General features: G+C 38.5%; 1 protein-coding gene across 1 annotated transcript in view; it reads right to left on the reverse strand.

Moving 5' to 3' along the window:
• The window catches only part of lrfn1 (leucine rich repeat and fibronectin type III domain containing 1), a 144,717-nt gene that overhangs the window by 65,605 nt on the left and 57,924 nt on the right, over positions 1-21,188 (reverse strand). Inside the window, exon 2 of the mRNA XM_006801567.2 lies at positions 2,180-2,231. The gene's annotated coding sequence lies outside the window, so the exon portion shown is untranslated. The remainder of the gene's footprint in view (positions 1-2,179; positions 2,232-21,188) is intronic.

A 21,188-nucleotide genomic window follows, 5' to 3' on the forward strand; every position in this document is an offset into this window, starting at 1 on the left:
CACAAAGGTGAGCGTGCATTCTGATGACATTTCTATCATGTCACCTGCACGCTCTATCCTGGTGTCCCCCCTCCCCAAGCCCCTGCCTAAACCAAAGAGTATCTCCAGTAGTGTCAAACACACATGCTACGTGTGAAAGAGCAAGACTGGTCAGTGCGTCCCTGATCATTCAGACAGTTACGTGTGACATTTATGTGTGAAAACAGCTAAAAGCTGGGCCAGAAACCATCTTTTATAATAATAACCTTTTCGCATCTTATGACTCAAGCGGACTGCAAAGAAACAAAAAACTCTGCACCTCCTCTTTCTTTACAGGTTAAAGCCTGATACAGCAGCTTTTGCCCAAACATAGATCTTTTCAGACCAAACTGGGTGAGTAATACAAAGTGGAATGAAGAACAACATTCAGGGAAATAAGATGTGTGGGTGCAACGGGGTGAACAGATGACTTTCACCTAGGAGAGTGAGGTTCAATTTGAGTGAAGCTAAAAGTCAGCAGTGACTTGTTTTTGGCGCGTATGTGTGCGTGCTCATCTGGAGGGGGGCTTAGACGAGCGATATATTTAAATTCTGATGTGTGTTTTCTTTCTTTTTTTGCCCCTTCAAATTTCAACTTACTGAAAGGATCTGAAAACTCTCTCCACCACTGGTTAAAACCTCCCACAAGCTGAGAAGATCATGAAAATTTGATGACTGTAATAAATTACTCTAGAAGCTTTAGACCACAGATAAGACAGCACCACTCTCCTTAAGTACAGACCTACCAGGTGATTACTGTAAACACAGGAAAACTAATTTAGCAAGGGTGTATCCAGTCATATTACTTCTTTGTTCTCAAATAATAACTTTTGTTTCAGGTTATGGGAATGTTGACACACAACTACCACTGTAGTGGCTTTCCTGACATTGATGAAGCTGTAAATAAAGAGCTTGAAAAGTCACAGCATGTCCATTCTTCCTGGAGCAAGAAAGACATTTTTACACTAGTCGCAATTAAAGCAAACGTGAAAACAATAGAAGAAAAAAAATCTAAAGCGACGTCGCAGTAAGAAGCTTGCATATCCTTTGTTTTTTGGGGGGTTTTTTGCACAAAGGCATTTAGGAAAACTTGTCATTAGAAACATACAGCTGCTCTATTTTCTGAGCGGTGATAATGTGCTCTCGTAAGACTTTTGACAAGAGGAAGCACACATGAGGCATGAGTTCATGGCGAGTTTATGTCATGTGAGAGTACAGCAGCTGAAAAGCAGCTTCTATCTATCTGCAAACAGAAACACGAGGGCAACTTAGAATAACAGCGGCACATTATAGGTGTTCATCTACCAAGGATCCTGCTTAAGGTGTGATATATGCTTCATTGGAGGCTCATAAATAATTGACTCATTACATAATGGTGAAGACAACCTTCCTTCCCTTAGACATTATTTACTGTATAAAGAAAATTCCTTTGAATATATACGACAAACCGCCAATTCCTGAGGAATCAATGTTGCACACATTCGTAAGTTTATTAAACCATCTATTGTATGTATTCTCAATCCGTATTCGCAGCAGCCCAGGGTGTTTTCTGCCGTTCATCAGAGAGGCTGTTTTCTCTATTGAGATAAGAAATTAAATCTGCAGGAGCGGAGGATGCTGGGTTTGCTGCAGGGTGGTGAAGCAGCAGCTCTGATAATGGAGCCGACTCCCATTGCGCAGGCTATGAGGCAAACAGCCGTGGCGCCAGCCCAACCCTGCCTATGTGAGAGGATAGTTAACAGAGTCACTCAGCTGAGGATCTCTCTCTCGTTCTCTCTCTGCCGCTCTCTCCTTTCTGTATGTGAACATGTGGTTAAAGCTGTATGTGACAAAGCGAAGGAAAAGTATGAGACGCTGTGCTTTTGAATTGCTCTGTTTCTCAATTCGAGCAAGCGTGTGGGAGAAAAAAGGAAATGAAAGAGTAAAACTGCAAGCTTCGCCTTTGTGAAGGGAATATGCTCCCATGATGAGTCAAACATATTGACCCTGAGCGATCGATCGAGTCAAAGGGTGACAATATTCCTTTAGCATATCGTTATCAAAGCCTCTTTCCTTTCTGTCCGACTGCCGCCATCACTTTCCTCTCACATTAACAGTCTGGATGTTTTGTAGAGTGTTATGCAAATGTAAAGAGGGTTTTAATTTCAATTTGGGAACTCACCAGAATACTGGGCTGTTTTGGATGCTCCTCACAGGGTTCAGTTCAAAGCAGCCTGCGGAGAGAAATAAACGGTCACACCTTAATGTGCAGGCACAAATAACATTGGGGGCCATACAGCAGCAGTTGTAATAGTGTCAGAATTGTAAAAAGGTTCAATTTATAGTTCAATCTTTGATTCCATCCCAGACTTAATACAAATGACTTGATATTTCTGTCTTGGTGGAACAAATAATTTTCTGCCTACAGAGCCTCTTACCCAGGTGGAATTTTCGAGAAGAAATATCGCTCTACTTGCCTCCGACTCTAAAGAAGATTTCCAGCTTTACATAGATAATTAATATTTTTCTCAAGTCTATGTAATAATTAACCTTGGATTGTCATTACAGCTATTAAATAGGATGAATGGATTCAATGAATGCCGACTGCTGAATGCTGAACATGTCGTTTCTGCAGGTTTTGCGACCTGCTTTTGTGCCATGCACTAAGTAACACACTGCATTATCGCTGCAAATTTTATTATTAAGATGTCACCCATAGAAAAATCGAGAGGTTCAGTAAAGGTAATAACTTTAATAGAATGATAAAGAAATACCGTAAGGTATTTTAATCCAATACAGCCTCCACACTGACCAAGCGATTAAAGATTATATTGCGGGCACAGAAACAATCTGTCCCAGCTCATTAATTACACCCGCCTTTTCAGTTAAACAGTTATTTAATGAATTAAATTAATCATCTAACTAATCATTTCATTAATTAACAACATCTGCACTGATTCTTCTGCACTGTCTCAAAGCTGTGAACCAACCTTAAACCTCTTATTAGCAATACCAAAACCTTTTACTACCTTTATGCTAAAAGGTCAAAGCAGGATCAGGTTTTTACAGATAGATGGCTTTAGCTTCCTCTCTCCAAATAATTTTTTAATAAAAGACATTTTATGAATTCATGAAGATATTAGCTCATTTGGAATTTGATGGCAACACGAAGCTGGAAACGCAATTGGTATTAAACAGAAAAGACTTGAAAATCATTTAGCAAAGAATTAGGTTAATTGGCAACAGGTCAGTAACACCACTGGGTCTAAAATAGCATCTTAGAGAGGAAGAGTTTCTCAGAAGATGCACAAGATACCCAAATTTGCAAAAGACTGCATCTACAAATTACAGAATCATGTTTCTCAACATAAAATTGCAAAGGCTGGGAATATCTCCCACACCTCTCTATGGTACATAACATCATCAAACAATTGAGATTATCTGGAGAAATCTCTGTGTGAAAGAGACAAGGCCAAAACTCAATATCAGAGGCCTGTGATCTTCAGGCTCTCAAGAGCTCCTGCATTAAAATCACTGCATGGGCTCAGGAACACTTCCAGAAGTGCAAGCTGAAGCTCTTTCACACAAAGAAGAAGCTATATGTGAACATGAAACAGAAATGCCACCATTGTCTTTGGGCCACTGTTCATTTGAAATATAATGAGGCAACTGGAAAACTATGAACATGGGTAATCTGCATCCTCCAGATTACAGAGAAAAGAGAAGAGGGACAATCTGACTTGTTATCAGCATTTAGCTTAAAAGCCCAGGTTTCTGATGGTATGAGGATGCATTACTGCTTATAGAACTGGCAGCTTCACATCTGAAAAGACACCAATAACCTCCTAAGACCCGAACTCTTCCACAGCATGCATTTAATTTCTCTTTGATATTTGGGCTGATTGGGACCTGATGAATGTAAAAACAAAGAATAACCAGATTTTTCTTTACCCGATTTTTGTTTTTAAGAAAAATGAGAGCCACATATGAGGATATTAGTTTAAAATTTCGATAGCACACTGGCAGTATAATGTTCTCGTAAGTGGATATCAGGCCCCTGTAGAGCATAATGGAGTATTTTGGTCTAAATAACCCAAAATGTGATATCTACATATGTGGATTATAGGGCAACATATACAATGTCTTGCATATTTCAGCAAGTCAATGCTAAAGAACATACTGCAGCTATTGAAACAGCATGGCTTCATAACAGAAGACTCCCTGAACTGCTGACCTGGCCTGCCTGTACACATTTGGACCACCAGTAAGTGAAAGTTACAGTAAAGAAGACCCAGGGCTGTTGAGCAGCTCGAATCCTTTATCAGACAAAAATGAGACAACATTCCTCTTCCAAAAGTCCAGCCGCTGCTCTCCTCAGTTCCCAGATGTTTACATACTGTTATTAGAAGAAGAGGGGATGCTACACAATCATAAACACAGCCCATTAAACACAAAGATGTGTTGCTGCTATTAAATTCAGAATGAGAAATTGCTCAATTTCTCAGCTTAAACATTTCATATGTTTTCTGTGGTTAATTGCCAAAAAAACTTATTTCATTCTGATTTTCTTTCGATTTTACAAGCGTCCCAACTTGAGTTCATAGTACTGCATGCCAAAAATATTCCACTAGATATTTTTGATCCATCAACTTGTATTCAAGTGTGTAAAAATGTGTTGTTGTTGTTGTTTTAATTTACAGCAACTAACTCACATCACCCACCATAAAAACCAATGGCAATATCTGGCAGACAGACGATCTGTTATTAACACGTTTTTGGATGTAAATAGGAAAAGTTTCAAGCTAAATTATGAACTGATTCTCTGCCTCTTGATTTGACAGCATACGTGACAAATGATCCTTTACTTCCTCCCTTCTACATTAAAGCACTGACTGGGTATAAACCCAGCATGTACCATCTAAGTTTGGTGTAAACACTTTCCCAAATACACAAAGAAAATGTCAAATCTCATTGAAGCCACTGCAGAAATATAAATAGGTTAAAATTGTTCAAGGCAGCTTTCTTTCTGTCTCTCCCCAGTTCACTAAATGTGCACATGGAGCTATCATTTTTAATTGAAGCTTTAGGAGATGAAGAAAAAGAGGAACAGTTTTTCAGGAGTAATGACTACATAGGAATAGCTCTGATTCTCCTCTGTCAAATTTAATTGCCAAAACAGCCATCTTGATTAAAATCTCAACAGGCCTTTTTATCAGTCCCAGCCATGGCAGAGAAAGCGTGTTTGTCCAAGCAATAAATATTTACCAACCCAAACTCTCCATTCTACCAAGTGTAAACAAGGTAAGTCTCTACAAAAGACCCTGACATTGAGAGCAACCTTTAGAAGTTGTTCAGTAGCAATCAATTACATCAGATAGAGACATGCCCCCACTTCTTCTTCTGTGTCGAGTTTGCAGCTCACCTCCTGCCTACACGGGCTCTCTTAACGTGCACTGTGGGTGATATTCCAAACATTAGCTAAATCCAAAATCATCAAGTTTAATCTAATACAGCTTATTTCCTTTGACATTACATAATGTCAAAGAGCCAGCATTCCCTGACCTGAACAGCAATGTGAAAAGTACAATTTCATGGTTGCTGCTCTTCCCTGAGATGCCTATTCTATCTCTGTGTTCTTAAAGGACTAAAGATTTGACTAATACATACTGTACACACTCGAGCCGCAAATATCACCAGTGCTTTTCAAGACGGTTTAAGCCGTCATAGCACATATTGTAAATGCACGCTACCTGCCCCTCCATCGACTCATCAAACTCCCACTCAGACACATCAAACACATCTAGTGCGTGCGCATCCGCGTCACTTGAGTGACATGCCGATTGGGTTTCGTGCGAGGATTTTCTACTCTGCATATGGCTGATTGCTGCTATTTCTCTAATTAAAAACACTGTAGAGGGATGTGTGACTTCCAGTGGTGAGGAGAAAGGTCGGATGCTCGAAAACAAAAGCAGTTTTGCTTCAAAACATCTTTCAGAGATCAGATGTCATTAGACTCATATACCGCCTCTAGCCAGTTCTTCAGTTGTGCCAAAACAGATGGTGTGTGTAGCTTTTAAAGCTCGACTCCTGTGGCTAAAAATATATAGGGCTCAGAGCTTGTTAATTCCCTTCAATCAATATATTTTCTCTGTCATTACAAAGAAAAGTAACTCATATTGATTATTATTTACCAGACTGAAATTTTTAATGATTTAATTCACCCAAATCTACATATCTTAAGTATTTTCTATCATACAGTGAGAAGTAACGTTTCATATGCTCACATTCACAATGCAGAACCACAAAAGATTTTTGCTACAATGACTAATTTAGCCAAATACCAGCTAATTCTAGTACTATAACTGCCTAATCAATTACCAGCAACACTGTCTGCCATAAAAATAATATCATGACTCTAAATTCTATACATTTAAAGTCTTATATAATTGTTATACTGGTGATTTCTATTTGACTGATGATTCATTAGATACTGCAGCAGTGAGTGTGGAGGTTTGCTTCTCCCTGCTTTTGTTAACCCAGCGTAGCAACCCAGGCTTTTCATCTGCAGCCACCCTCAAGGACAAACAGCTTTTTGTTCACCGCTTTTTGAGAACCTCAGCCGTTCAGTACACAGGGTGAGGCAGCCGTTTGGATAGAGGTAAGCTTGGATTTTAATCACGCCCCGCATATTGACAAAATGGAAGCTTTTAGATGACTACTCTAGTTTTATCCCCCCCAAAATGATGTCACGTTACTGATGGCCATAGAAACTTTATCAGTCGAAGCACTCTGTAGAATTCCTAATGTGTTTTTCATTAGTAATAATCATGACTCAGCAGACTCTCAAACTGATGGCAGTAATAGCACCAGGACCACCTTTAGCAGCAATAACTTTAAGTAATCATTTTCTCTATGCCTTTATCAGTCTCTCACATCACTGTGCAGAAATTCTGGTCCACTCTTCTTTACAGCGTTGCTTGAGTTCAGTGGAAGATTGCAGAAAGGGCGCTTATATACAGAGTTCACGGTCAACTCACGACATCCTCTGTGGCTACAAATCACACCCAAATCATCGCCCCTCCACCACCCTGCCTCCCAGTTAATGTGAGGCATCTCCATTTTGGTCTCATCTTTCTAAGGACGCTGTTTTGTGGTTTGTTCAAATGCAACTTTGTAAACCTAAGCCATGCTGCCATGGTTTTTTGTTGTTTTGTTTTTTTTAGAGAAAAGAGGTTTTCTCCCCAAGCCAGACTTGTTCAGTCATCTCTTTAATTCTGCTGTTATTAGCTTTAACATTTAACATGCTAACTGAGGTCTGTAGTGTCTAAGATGTAGCGCTTTGGGGTTTTTTTTCATTAGACCCACCATTAGATGGTCTGACCTACGGAATTGTGTTATTGTGTTACCACACATGCTCCTGACCAGCAAACTCCCAAAACTTCTGCTTGTGGTCACACAAAGTGGATTTGATAAGCAGTACATTGAAAGACCCTGGAATATTAAATCTCTATACCTCGGTCTAAAATATGTTTAAAAATAGCAAGCGCATAGAATACATACTTCTCTATTACTCTGCTTGACTTGCCAGAAGGTTAATATAAATATTTTAAGGCCATGGCCCAGTTTGCGATCACAAAAGCAAATCTAAAAACAAATAAAGAACCATATATACAAATTGGGGTTATGAACCTAACCAGTCAGATGAATTGTAAATTGTAAGAGGCATATGGAGGCCTAGGGAGTCTGAGCAAGAAGCGACATAATGAGAAGAAATGAGAAGAAAAAGGATGCAAAGATGCAAATACCCACGCCATTGCAATGCATGCTAAAGTGATGGTTTGACTGCAGTGTTTTTCCTCTCTTGAGGATGTTAAATATGCTGTGATTTTTATCAGACACCAAACAGCCGTATTACACTGTTGCCTCAGCTGAGCGCGATTTAGCAGACAGCATATGGCTCTCTTAGCATGCCCACAGTTGGCATACTGTCCATTACCAGTACCTCTAGGGCAGCCAATGTGACCTCTAGAGAGGAGATCGCTCCCAGACAAAGGCAACAACCTAAGGCAAAGGCCAGCTGAGGGCTCAACTGCAACGAGCGGGGACACATGAATGCGCAAATGCAAAAATGTGCTTATGATTTACGATAACATTTATCATGACTAGGATGTTGTGACTCCTTTGTTAGGAAGGAAATCTCTTTGTGGTGCAGACAGTGACCACTGAGACACTGAGCAATAATACAAGATGCCTGAGAGAATCACGTCAAATAAGATACGCTCTAATAATTGCCATGGTTATGCAGCTATTTTTAATAAAAAAGCACACAGTTACATTTGCAAGTCTATGTTATCCTAAACTGTGTACTACGTATATAAGTCAGTGAACCGCAGAGAGCAAGGTGACTGAGTAGTACCCTTTAGTCATCTCATATGATAAACTATAAACAGAACACGGCTGTGCACAACTTGGCCAAAGAGGTCAGCAGGGTCAGCGGTGTGTCTTGGACATGCAAACTAAGAGCATGTGAAGAATCAGAGTTTCCCCTCAAATCTTGATGAGTCAGGATGGATCGTCTCCGTGGCTCATCATCTGATGCTACGGTAGTGAGCTCTTTCCCCCTCCCCTTTCCCCCTTGCGAACACAAGCCTCTGATGATGTCCGTAATGCTATTTATACACTTAGGCACACTCAGCACATTTACCAGCATCACACAAATAATCAGCAGGTATGAGAGACAGCGTGCAAGAAGGATAGGTTTGCTATCGGTTACAACAACTTCTGGCTTCCTAATTTCACAGAGAAATGTACCAGGTGTGGAACAACACAGCTCTGGCTGCATCTCCCGGGTTATTTCATTCTGTGCTGATGTACTCGGCTCAAAACTGAAACTGAGGTTTTACTGCAGACATAAACAAGCAACTGTCTGTAATAATGGGCATTTTTAATGAAAAATCTTTAATGGGCATATAGATTCTTCTGAGCAATATAATACGGTGCCAGAGAACTTAAAGTCCATATCAGAAACATTTCAGGTTTCTTACTAATAGGACACTGCACAACTTTAAATTCTCTGCAGAGGTGTGCTGTAGCAACTGGCCACTTAGTTTTCTGAATAAAAAACAAGAATACATCATTCATAAGCTAAAATAATTACCACACCATAGCACGGCAAAGCATTTTTGGTTTAATATATATATATATATATATATATATATATATATACATGCATGTATGCACTATATGCACATGACAGTAATTGAGATAAAAACAGAAGCATGTTGTACCCAAAGTATTGCTTTTTTCTCCTTTTTTGCTGTTATTGGTATTATTACTCAGCCCTGGACTTTGCATTAGTGGAACTGTTTTTTGTTTCTCTCTCTTTTTTTTACCCTTAATTTGAAGGCAGACTGTATACAGAGTCCAGAAATGAAACCCCACGATTTTTTCAGCAAAAATGGCTGCAAATTTGAACACAACTGCAAACAAATGATGTAAACACAAATTGTGTCCAAAAATGCTATCGAATTTTTGGCCCCGCAGTTAATTTGGCATTCTGGAATACAGTCTCTCTCGTTAGACTGCTTGCACTGACTGTCTAGTCGCCAGTACTACATAATCACGCCCTTCATTTACATCTCCTACTAATGTTTACAGAAAAATAAACACGGAAACATACAGATATACCGCTTCGGTAACAGAAGCTAGTGTCTGCTGTGTTCATTCCATTTAAGGCAGCAGACTATTTACTCAAGGGGTTCAAGGAGAATCCAGACCAGCTTCCTTGTGAGAAAACTGTTCTGGCGCAGGAGGGGCCAAGCCCCAAAGCACTAAAATACTGCACCCCAAACACGATTATCCAGCACTTTAAATATTCTTCCAAGGGTACATCATGTCCCTGTTTAAATTTGTGTGACAGAAAAATCCTTCCAGGCTTATATCGTGTTAGATGTGATTTTTCAAATTTAGACACACAGTAAGAATTGACATGACAGTAAAATATACATTCACTGTGTTCATATGTTATCTAATTTAAAATGTTTGTAAATGAATTAAACGCCACTTGCTTGCCACTCTTTCGGTGTCTGCATTAATTAAAAAACAACAACAAAAACCAGGAGTGTGTAAGTACAATACAGATACGAGTATGCACTGTTTTTGCCTATTTCATAAAATTGCACATTCTGTTTTCCAGACTTTAATTAGAACTTCAGTACTGCAGGGTTTGCTAGAAAAGTTTTTTTAAGAGATTAGCACAGAAGCAAAAACTCAAACAGAAAGAAGGTACGTGACAAAACCAGCCATCAAAGCAAACAGGTAATAACCAAAAGACAAACATGAACACAGAGAAAAGAAGAAGCACTAACACTAAACATGATAAGAGTGACGGGGGAACCGGAACGAGGAGACAAAACAGAGGAAGGAAAAGAAAGACTGGGGATCCTGGGAATAAAAAGAACACAAGAAATATCAACAAAATCAAAACAGGAACAAAACTCAATAATTACTAAACGAAAAGCTGGGACCATGATATGACCGAGCAGAGAGACTTGCTTAAGGTAACAATATCCACCCTCCACAATGCAAACTAGGTGAAATAAATGGAAAAGTCAAGCTGCATAGGTGCAACTCTCATTGTGAGGACAAAGGGAGCATTGTGTGACAGCAAAGTCCCCAAAACACATAAGGGGAGATTTTCTTTTTAAATCTCTAGCTTCTTTATTGTTGCACTGACATATGTCTATAAAACAGCTAAGGGGAGGAGCAGACTGATAAAAACCCATTAGTTAATTAAATGAGCACAATGAGCTATGCAGAAGTTAAGAAGTGGCTTCGTTGAAGAGTTGGCTTGGACGGGAAAGGGAAAAACCACAGCACGGTTCGGCTGCAGTGGACAGTTTTTCTTTATTTATTTTATTACTTGATTTCCTTGGACTACAAAGAAGCTTTTGTGTGTCATGACTTCTGTTTTTTCCTACCGCAGTAGAGTATAAGTTAAGGCAACACCAAGAGCACAAAGATCAGAACGTTACCAGTTGTTTCACATATTTCTGACACTGCCCCCCAGTAACACTAGACAGCTACAGTATGTAGACGTGTGTCTGCAAGGCTCTGCAAACACAGCTAGCACCAAGCTTATAGCACCAGTGCTGAGACTACACAGCATCATGCTGGAGGCTCGATGCACTGGCACTCCCAGCGTGACGCTCCTCAACAACACCAGAGAAGCAGTGCTTATACTGTTTATACTGCTTATACTGGATATCTACAGTATAAAACCACCAATTCATCACATATACACGTAAACCCACATTATTACTCTGATTATTAAATGTCATAAGGATGGTGATTGATTTATTTACAAAGCTCATGTTAACACAAAGGATAAAACCGAAAAGTCAATAATAAAGAGAAATCATTGTTGAAATACAATTTAAAAAAATTGTCATTTTTCAATGACTTGTGGATAATTTAACATTAAGCTTATAAATGTCACTTTGACTAATAAGTTACAGACTTATTAGTGGAGAATTGACCAGCAATACAATGTTTTCCTACAGTATACCATAACACCTCGCTTTAGATTCAATCACGATCATAGCACCAACAGTTCTTACTAATGAACTGCATTTATGTGTAGTTTAGTGTGCGTGTGTGTGAGATACATGTTTTTTTAATCCATGCGTATCGCTTGCAGCTGCTCAGTTTGTGGTAGAGCCTGGTGCCATGTCAGGTGGCTTGGTTTATTTATAAAGACAGCCACACAGATTTGACAGACTGTTTAATTTTACTTTGAAACTGTGCAGCACATATGTTACAGTAGTGACTACAGCCGTTACATGCACCGCATTATGGCTACAGCTATTTAATCAGCTGAAAGGGAAGACATTCACACATTTGATATGTCACTTTGCATGATATTACAGGTAAAATGAATCCATGATGTGTGTGTTTTCTACTGGTACTCGAATTAAAATGTAAAAGTGTTAGTGATGGAATGCATTTGCACTTTCATCCAAGCTGTATAACAAACAGGTTTCACTTCATGAGCTTTATTAACACATCTTCAGCTGTATGTATAATTTATGGCATGAACATGTCAAAACATGGGATGTGGAAGCCACAAAATGACCCCAACAAATATATGTCTGGCGCAAGCGTTAAACTACCATTTAATCATCTGCATATCTGCCTATAAACAAAACTGTTACTTATGAACTGTTATTTACAAGGTTCCAGTAAAGAAAGAAGCAAAACAAAACAAAACAAAACAAAAGAGATAAAAGAAAAAACACAAGTTGTAAATTTTGCTGGGCAGAGGCCGCCAGTTTGGTTGTCATTTTAAGTTTGTGCCCATTCAGTAAAAGAAAATACTAATGCAGTACTGTGCAAACGTGTTCGTTTTACCCTTTTGTTTCCAATGAGCTGATCTTCTTATAAGTTTTTAAAGTGGCTTTCAGCAAAAAATCTCCAGGTTTTGTGAAGGTCTTTTAAAGTTTTGATTGTTTTTTTAGAGGAATATTTTTGTGTGTGTTAAGCCACTTAACACTGACCTATGAATTATTCAGGCATTAAAAAAAGCACCTAATTTAAGGGATGAACCAGTGTTATATCTGCACATAACAGGCGATTTAGCAAAGAACCAATTCTGAATTGTATCTTTAGCCACTTTGTTAGCAGTCTGTCAGAAAACATATAATTTGGTCCCGCTTCTTTAGTTGAATCTCTGTAAAATACCAAAGATAACACACTTTTACAGGCGTAAAAACAGTATTTTTGCACCAAGTTGATTCCCAAAGAGTAGAAATCTGGCATATCTTAGCATGCTGTGCAGTGTGTCCTTTAAAAATTGAGGACAATGGACATGTGTGGAACAAAAGACGGAGCGACAGAGCTAAAAAAAACCCCCAAAAAACAAAAAAAACCTATCTATAGCAGATGCACAGTATCTGAAAGTCATGAAAAAATAAAATGGAAATACAGCAGAGACCTGACACAGGAACTGAGAGATGCAACTTGCCTTTTACTTGAGCTGCTTAAAGAAATTACAAGAAAGAACCAAAAGAGTTTCAGCTATGTTGAAGTATAAAAGCAATCATAATAAAAAGCTTTTAAAAATTGTACAAACTCTTTTTTTGCCTTGTATACATGCATTTTCATGTATGTTTGCATATGTATCAATAAATAACTGCAAGTATTTCCCATTTTCTCTAGCAAAATATAAAGAAATGAGGGTTGGCCCAAGACTTTTGCACTGTACTGTAAAGATGCAAGTCTGATGACTCTTATAGCTTTGCCTGTGCAGAAAATGGAAAGTGAAAAGATTTCCTTTTAAGCCTGCAAGAGAGACAAAGTTAAAGGTATTTTGAGGATCATTTAAAATCCAAAAGTGTCAGCCACAAACCCACAGCTTATAATACCACAGTAAAGTACATGAGAGCTAAAACAGCACATGAAATTTTATTTTTAATTTCCTAAAATACACAAATTTGTGTGTAATACAGTAACAAAATAAATTTGAAAAGGGTTGAACATAACTGCAACCGATTATTTAATATTAAAGGTTGAAGATGAAGTCATTTTCTTGCAATGTAGTTTGATCTTAACTTTTTTATTTGTTCTAATGTAGTGGGACGTATCACACGTTACTCACATTTTAACATGCTTTTAGAAGAATACAGACATACTAAGCTTCAGGAATAATCGCATAGAGAAATGGATATTTAGTTTATACTTTCCATATGTCTTATGTTCCAACATTCAACCTTCCCCTGATGACTAAACCTCTTTAAATCTTCAGATTCTGGCAATGAAATCTGAAGTCCATGTTAATGCAATGTAACATGAGATGACACAATGAAACTTTAATGAGATCCACGAGAAACTGGCCTGCTGCTGCAGCAAATATTGACAGGGTATTATAAGAATATCCAAAAATATTTTTTGTTCAGCACAGAGTGTCATTTCTGATATGTTAGTCATGGGATTTAAAATTCTTGGCAATAAAATAAAGAAGCAAAAACAATGCCATTTCCAACATTTAGCGGCATCTGAATGTGTAAGAATTTGCCTCAACCTGCTTGTTTTGAAAAGTGATTGTTTTCATACTTCTCCCAGGCTGTCATAGTTAGCTGGACATGGACAGCCTTGCTTAGTCACTATGACAGAACATTGCTTCCATAAAGCATCAGAAGTGCTCCGCTTTGATCCACAGTTACAGTCTTATCTGAACTCAGACATCAAGTGTGCAAAGAGCACCATTGTTTGTTCGGGTCCTGTGATGTACTTGAGTGCTAGCTTTGCATATCCTGTTATTTACTTCAGTATCTAAGGGCTCCATAAATGCCACAGCACTGGGCTGCAAAGAATAGGACGCAGCCTGAAATAGTATTTCATCAATAGTTTAGATTTGCTCTGCCATTACAGTGTCAGTGGATTTACAATTGATAATAATAGCAAACTGACAACTACACTGCAAACACTATGATCAGAAACAACAGTAAGCCTGATAAACCATGGTACCCTTTCCATTTATGTCAGGCTATTGACATCCTTGCAGATATTGAAAGGGATTATGTGACTTAAGTCTGCATGTTTTGCATGCCTGAAGAAGTGTTCTACTTGGATGGAAGCTGATCTTGCCGTGCCAGTCAGCTCTGTCTGACTACTGACTTCCTCCTTCGCAGATAATCCCATGAAAAAGACAACTCTTTAATGCTTAACATCCTTAACACAGCTCTCTCAATTCCTTGAATCAAAATTAGCCACCATGCACACACAATCCATTTTGTGCCTCAACACAGACCTTTCCCACATGCCACTGAAGATGTGCCATGAACATGAATAAGGTTCAAAGTGACTGGTGTAAAAAGGCGTCACTGATAAGGCATGTGGCAATTTTAGGCATACATGACACATTGAGACTCAGTTTGTAGCGGATATCAAATTCATTCATCTTGAATTCAGTATTGGCATGTTAGAAAATGAATTTATTTGCTATTTGTATTGTGTTAGATTCTATACAAATTCAGCTCAGGCTTCTCTTGGGCTTTGCTATAAAGAACTGCAGATTTCCATTAAGATTAAATGGACAATACTGTGGTGGGATGCCCACAAAAACAATATTTACTGTAGGGTTTTATAAAAAGACAATAACCGATTGATGGTAATGCTGTTTCTAGTACTATATGTACAACCAGACCTCCTGCTTTTACATACAGTAAATTATATTGAGTGAAGTCAATATAGAATTTAGCCTGATCCAGTTCTTTGATATAACATCATTACATGGGAAAAGGCAAACTCACGCTCTCAGTTATATTTTAAGTCCAGCATAAAATGTAAAGCTGGGTTTTTTCTCTGGACATCTGCGGCTGACAAAAATGAAAAAGAAATATGGGCATGCATCTGCATGAATAAATGACATTACTGGCCAAATGCTCTCAACACCTCCCAAAAGATTCTGAGAAGGAGCAGTGAAAGGCGGAGAAATATGACTGCAGTCAAACAGATTGTTTGCTAAGAAATTGCTAAGAAATGTCAATCAAAATACCCTCGAGTGCAGGTTGAGTCAGTGCGCCTACACACAGAACAAACTTCAAGAATGAAGAGAAACCCCAAAATATACCCTGTGCATGTCCACCTCTTAATTCTTCACTAAAGAAAATGATTTTCTGCCTGTTGTTTATGAGTTAACATTTATCAACATGCCAACACAAAAAAATATGTTATAAATAAATTATTTATAATAACATAAGGAGAAGAGGCATATTTACCATTTACCATATGAAAAAAACAGAGACATAAGAAGCTATAGACATTGTAGACAAATGAAGACAGATTTGCAAATGTTTCTAATTTGCTAATACATAAAGGACAGATACAGGTTAAAACTGAAATTCAAAATGAACAAGTTCACATTATTTTGTTCCACATTTGACACTTTCTCCTGCATGCTAATGGGGGATACTCAGGCTGACATACTTTAACTATCCAATCACTGTGCCAGGCATGTGTGTGTCTTTGTATGGTCAGTGTGAAATATTACAATGACATTGCCTCTCAGAGAGCATTACTGTTATCTGAAGTCAAGGTTAAGCTTCATTTTTGGCTCAAGTCATCGTCCAGGATACAGAAACACATTTGCCTGTATTTATTCAAAAAGCTAACTAAATATTGCAGTTCAGTTGTGCAGTTAGCAGTTATTGATTTGAAGAGTTGAAAAGTTGCTAGAACTGCAAAAGGGAATGACCACAAAACATTTCGCCACCAAGGAGAAGAAAAAGTACAACAAACAAAGATCAATGAAGCATGAAGGAAAAGCAGTGGACAACTGGTTTTAATCACTCAGTTTCGCTCTACTAAAAGTAAATTCTTTGCACATTGTGACTTCTGACTCCTCCATTGTAGGGGGAAAAGACCAATAACAACACTATCAGCTGTTCCACGTATTTTTGCCACCAAGTGGCAGTCGACAGCTACAACTTGGAGATGCAGTGGCATTCCCTCAGGACAAAGCAAGGTAACTTGCCTAGTCAAATCTAAAAATAGACCTCTAATATTCTATACTAAATTAGAAGCAGTCTATCTCCTTTAAACTCAAATAGCATCCTGTCACAAAGCTTCTTGCCTTGGCCGCAGTTGGCCATTGTCCCTGGAATCTCCGCTTGCTTTCGATCCTATTGGAGACTGTAGCATGTCTCTTTTTCATGGGTGTGTTCATCTGCCGTTAGCAATACCTAGAGATTGTCCAGCTGAGAGACCAGTAGCTTTTACTGGTGTTTATGCGAGCACATTGTAGTTAACAGCTTTGAGATCAGGTACCATCTGGGCTTTGGGTGGCAACAGAGCTAGCAAGTAAATGGGCTTCTGTGATTTATCATCATAACACATCATTTTCTTCTTGTTAACCACCTTGTCCAGGCTGCATGATGTAGTGAAGATAGAGTGCAGTGTGAAAAAGTTTTTAATAACTCCTTTAGCACATTTGTAAAGAAAAACTTGATGATGGAGAGTACACGTCAAATCCAATGTAATAAAACAAGCAAGTGAAACAGTTGTAGACTGCACTTTCAGATTAGCATCTATGAGAAATCATTTGTGGACCAAATGTACACAGTTCAACGAGCAGTTTTGCCAACATTCCACCCTCATTTTTCATTCATATTTTTAATCCCTCTGTAGATATTGATAGTTAACCATAAGCTAATATTAAATCATTTGTGGCGATATAGTGCTTGCCTTTCTGCATAAATCATTGAATGGCACCATGTAGATGGCATGTACCCCACCTTTACCAATCCCTGGTAAAGGTGGGGTTGCTGGTGCTCTGTGCTAATGTTTCCACTGTCTTGCCACTGAAATTTACTGGAATGACTTTGGGGACAATGAGCCCATCACAGAGAGACAGATCAATTCTGAAGCAGTCAAGCAACAATAAAAGAAAAAGAAAAAACACAAAGCATAAAACAAATGAGAATTATTAAGAAATGTTCCACAAATTCAAGTTAGATGTAAGAACTGTGTCAGAGCCGCAGTTGTTAGACGAAACATGCGGGGATTAAATATGCAAGTCTGTACACACAATGTTCCTGCACTAAAGCAAATATACACATATTTCCTTATTTCAAGTATTAAAAAAAGGATCTTACTTAAAAAAAAACGTATACATAGTGATAAAATTGTACAGTCACATAAGGAAAACCTGATGTACTGAGCAGCAGTGTTTAGTACTATCCATCTGGCTGTGGAGAAGGAAGACCACATGGACACTATCCTCAACTCTCCAGGTGGTGAGCACTAGAGCCGATTTGTGCTGTTATAACAGTTTACAAAGTTGAATTTGGTTTGCCTGAGTCAATCTGAGGCTTCAGAATTTACTTTTGAATCCTCAGTTTCTCCACATTTAATATAATACAATGATAGTCAGTATTTCTACTACTACAAAGCAAAGAAATACTGTTCATAATTCATTTGGCAAACTTAATTTGTTTCCTCTGACCCTTGGTTTTCAGTTTTGATGGATAATAGGGCATATAATTGACATAAGTGCGAATGGCTGTTTCTCACGGTTTGCCTTGTGAGGGGCTGCCAATCTGACCAGGTTTATGCTCTACTGCTCACCCAGTGTCTCTGGGATCCTTAAGTGAGTAAACAGTAAAAAACAAACAAACAGGTAGACTGATAGCAGTTTTAAAAAAAAAGGTGGATATGAGCGCTAATAGTTGTCTGACTGTGTGTTAGCCTTGTGATTGACAGCTACTATGACCTCGGTTGGACAAACGGTTAACGAAACAGTTGGATGGAGAGGTGTACAGACTGGTTGATGGATCAGTGTAATAACAGAACTCAAGCGACTTAGAGCAACAATTGTGATTAAATAATGTAATTGCACATTAAAAATAGCAGTAATGAATTAATAATTTAGAATGCCTTAATATTAAAAAGTGCAGAAATAGCCACAATGCTTTAAAATGTAATGCATAGTTTAAAAAAAATCCCACTTGTATATTTTATATAAAAACTGGAAACTGTGTGTAGGAAAAGGAGGAAACATTGATCAGAACACAGATGGTTAAGTTGAACATGTGTCTATCTTAACCCAGATTAGCAGCAACTGTTCCCCCTGCATTGCTGGAGGAAGCAGGTAATGCACTGTGGAAGGCAGCGATGACATGGAAAGTAATGCACGTCTGAGCTGAATGCTGGTGACCTCCAAATGTCATTCAACTGCAGTGGATTTAGTACTCGTCTTAGGCTACTAGCAAGTTCCCTGAGAAATAAGGTTCTTCACTTCAGAACAAATCTCTACGCCCCACGTTACACTGATAATTCAGACTTTGGTTTTGATTTGCAGCGGTAACTTGTGTAACCTGTTGTGAAAATGATTGACTAGAGTCATATTGTTACAAATTGTCTTATATAGTGCCTTAGAGAAAAAAAAAACACCTCTACTTCCATTCAGAATGCTCTAAAAATAGATTAAAGCATTTAGATTGTCATAAGCTTTTCTAAGATTAAACACTTTAACATAACATTCTAACTCAAAAGTAGTTACTTGCTGCTATTTACAATTAATCTTAATGTGTATTTAACAGCCATGTACCAGGTTAGCTATTTTGCATATATTAAATTCAAAATAATAAAAACTGAATTAATTAATACATGTAATACTAGCAGACATGCAGAAAATAGCCATGCTTTTATTTGAAAAGGGAGTTGACTTTACGTTGAAATATGAATCTTGAAGAGCATGCTTCCTAGCAGCTCTTTTGTCTTACCCGAAATAATGTAAACTCACAACATAGTCAAATAAAAATAATCTTTGCTCTATTATTTTTCACCTAAAGCAATATAGTGACTGTTATTGCAGTAACATATTTTGGCACGATGCCTCGGGTTCCTGTTGTGTTTTAGTTATAGGTCCCATTAATAATATGCATTAGTCCCCTGAGTATTTTCCTCTGTTTTCATCCACTCTGTTAATGTCAGGGGGTCCCTGTGCCTACCTGGTCAGCTCAATATGGCTACATATGTTTTTATTTTCATTTTTGTTCCTGCTCTCTCCCTTCCTCTCTCTCCCTCCTCCCTCTGCCTGGGCGGAGCTCACCTGTGGGCTCCTGCCCTTGGCCCACGCACCTCGTCGCAATCACGCAGCTGTGGCTCATCACCTGAGAGTGTTCCAGCTCCTTTTTAAGATGGCAGCTCTGTGTTTCTCGTCGCTGGACCGTTGCCGACCCTCGTCAGTGTAACCCCAGCTCAGTTCACTCTAGAGTGTTTCTCAGCGATCTTCCTTTGTAATCCCTTCGTGTCTCTGTGTACAGATTGCCTGGACCAACCCTTGTGTTTCCCGAGCGATCGAGTGTGCGTGGAGGGTGAAGAGGAGCGTGAGGTGTGGATGGAGTGTGTGTGGATTTTCTGCATCTTTCCCCATTTGTGTGTGGACCCCCGGAGCCTGGCTTTCCCCTCACCTTTATAAATAGATCACCTGTTGTTGTGTTTTAAAAACTTAGAGCCTGCGCGTGAGTCCTTGCAGTCCTGTTGTGACAGTTAAGATCACTCATGTTCAGTGTTTCTGTTTTGGTTGTTTGGTTGCCCCTGCATATTTATACTGATCGTTCTTTGTCCTGTACTCGGTAGACCTGCTTTGCCTAAAATTAGATTAATAACAAATAAAATACTATAAATAACATATATGATACTGCGTTTGTATTGCACACGCGCACCCACAAATTATGCTATACTGCTTTTCGCTGCATATCTCCTGATACCAGCTAAATAAACAACTTGGTTTGATGCTTGACCCACATACACATGACCACATAAGGGAAAAATGTGTACAGTATATGGGCAACACCACATATTTTTCCCTTTCAAAAGCTCTTGTGAAATTTCTTTGGTTTTCCATGGTGTCACAATGTAAGCTAAGACTGATGCCACATGGCAACGGATTATCTCTCAATTTAGCTACGGTGTTGACATCTTTAGTGATGGTTTTTGCATCATTTCTTTTTTTATGCAAATGTGATGTCAGCATATGGAAGTGGTGACTAAAATACAGTATGTCTGTATTATAGCACTGGGGGGAGGCCATTTAAATCACAGTTAAAAAGAGAAAAAAAATGAGCTGCATATTTAGCAAGAAAAAAAAAATTGATTTCAATCCTCATGATAGTAAATGGCAATTAAGTTCACTTTGACTATAACAGCATTTGTCCTTACATAAATTATATCTCCTTCTAAATAAGGACTAAAGTACTCCTGAAAAAGCTTCAGGCATATTATTATAGAGGTCAAATGTGGTTAGTAACAGTTCACTGCTTTCCCACAAGTAATTCCCAACAACCATATGGTTTTTTTGCCTATTTCAGTTGCACACATTTCAAACTATGCCCTTGTATTTATGCAGCATTTGACCGCAAAGGACATGACAAAAGGGCGGTGAAAAAAAACCAAAAACATTGTTGAACGTTAATGTCTCTGGGAGCAATGAAAGACAGAGCGATGAAACAGCTTACTAATGTCTTGTTGCACCATGAGAATGAGAAAGAGAAGAATGAAAGGGTTTTGTTCCGCCAAGGTCAATTATTCCACGTTGATTTTATTATGAAGTGGAAAAGAGCTTCCTAATGGGATTGCTTAATAGCTGTATTTCAAAAGTTACTGGTGGGTACAACAATAATAACTGAGAA

This window comes from Neolamprologus brichardi, chromosome 14, assembly GCF_056152115.1.
Source record: "Neolamprologus brichardi isolate AB-2024 chromosome 14, ASM5615211v1, whole genome shotgun sequence".
In the NCBI taxonomy this organism is placed as follows: domain Eukaryota; kingdom Metazoa; phylum Chordata; class Actinopteri; order Cichliformes; family Cichlidae; genus Neolamprologus; species Neolamprologus brichardi.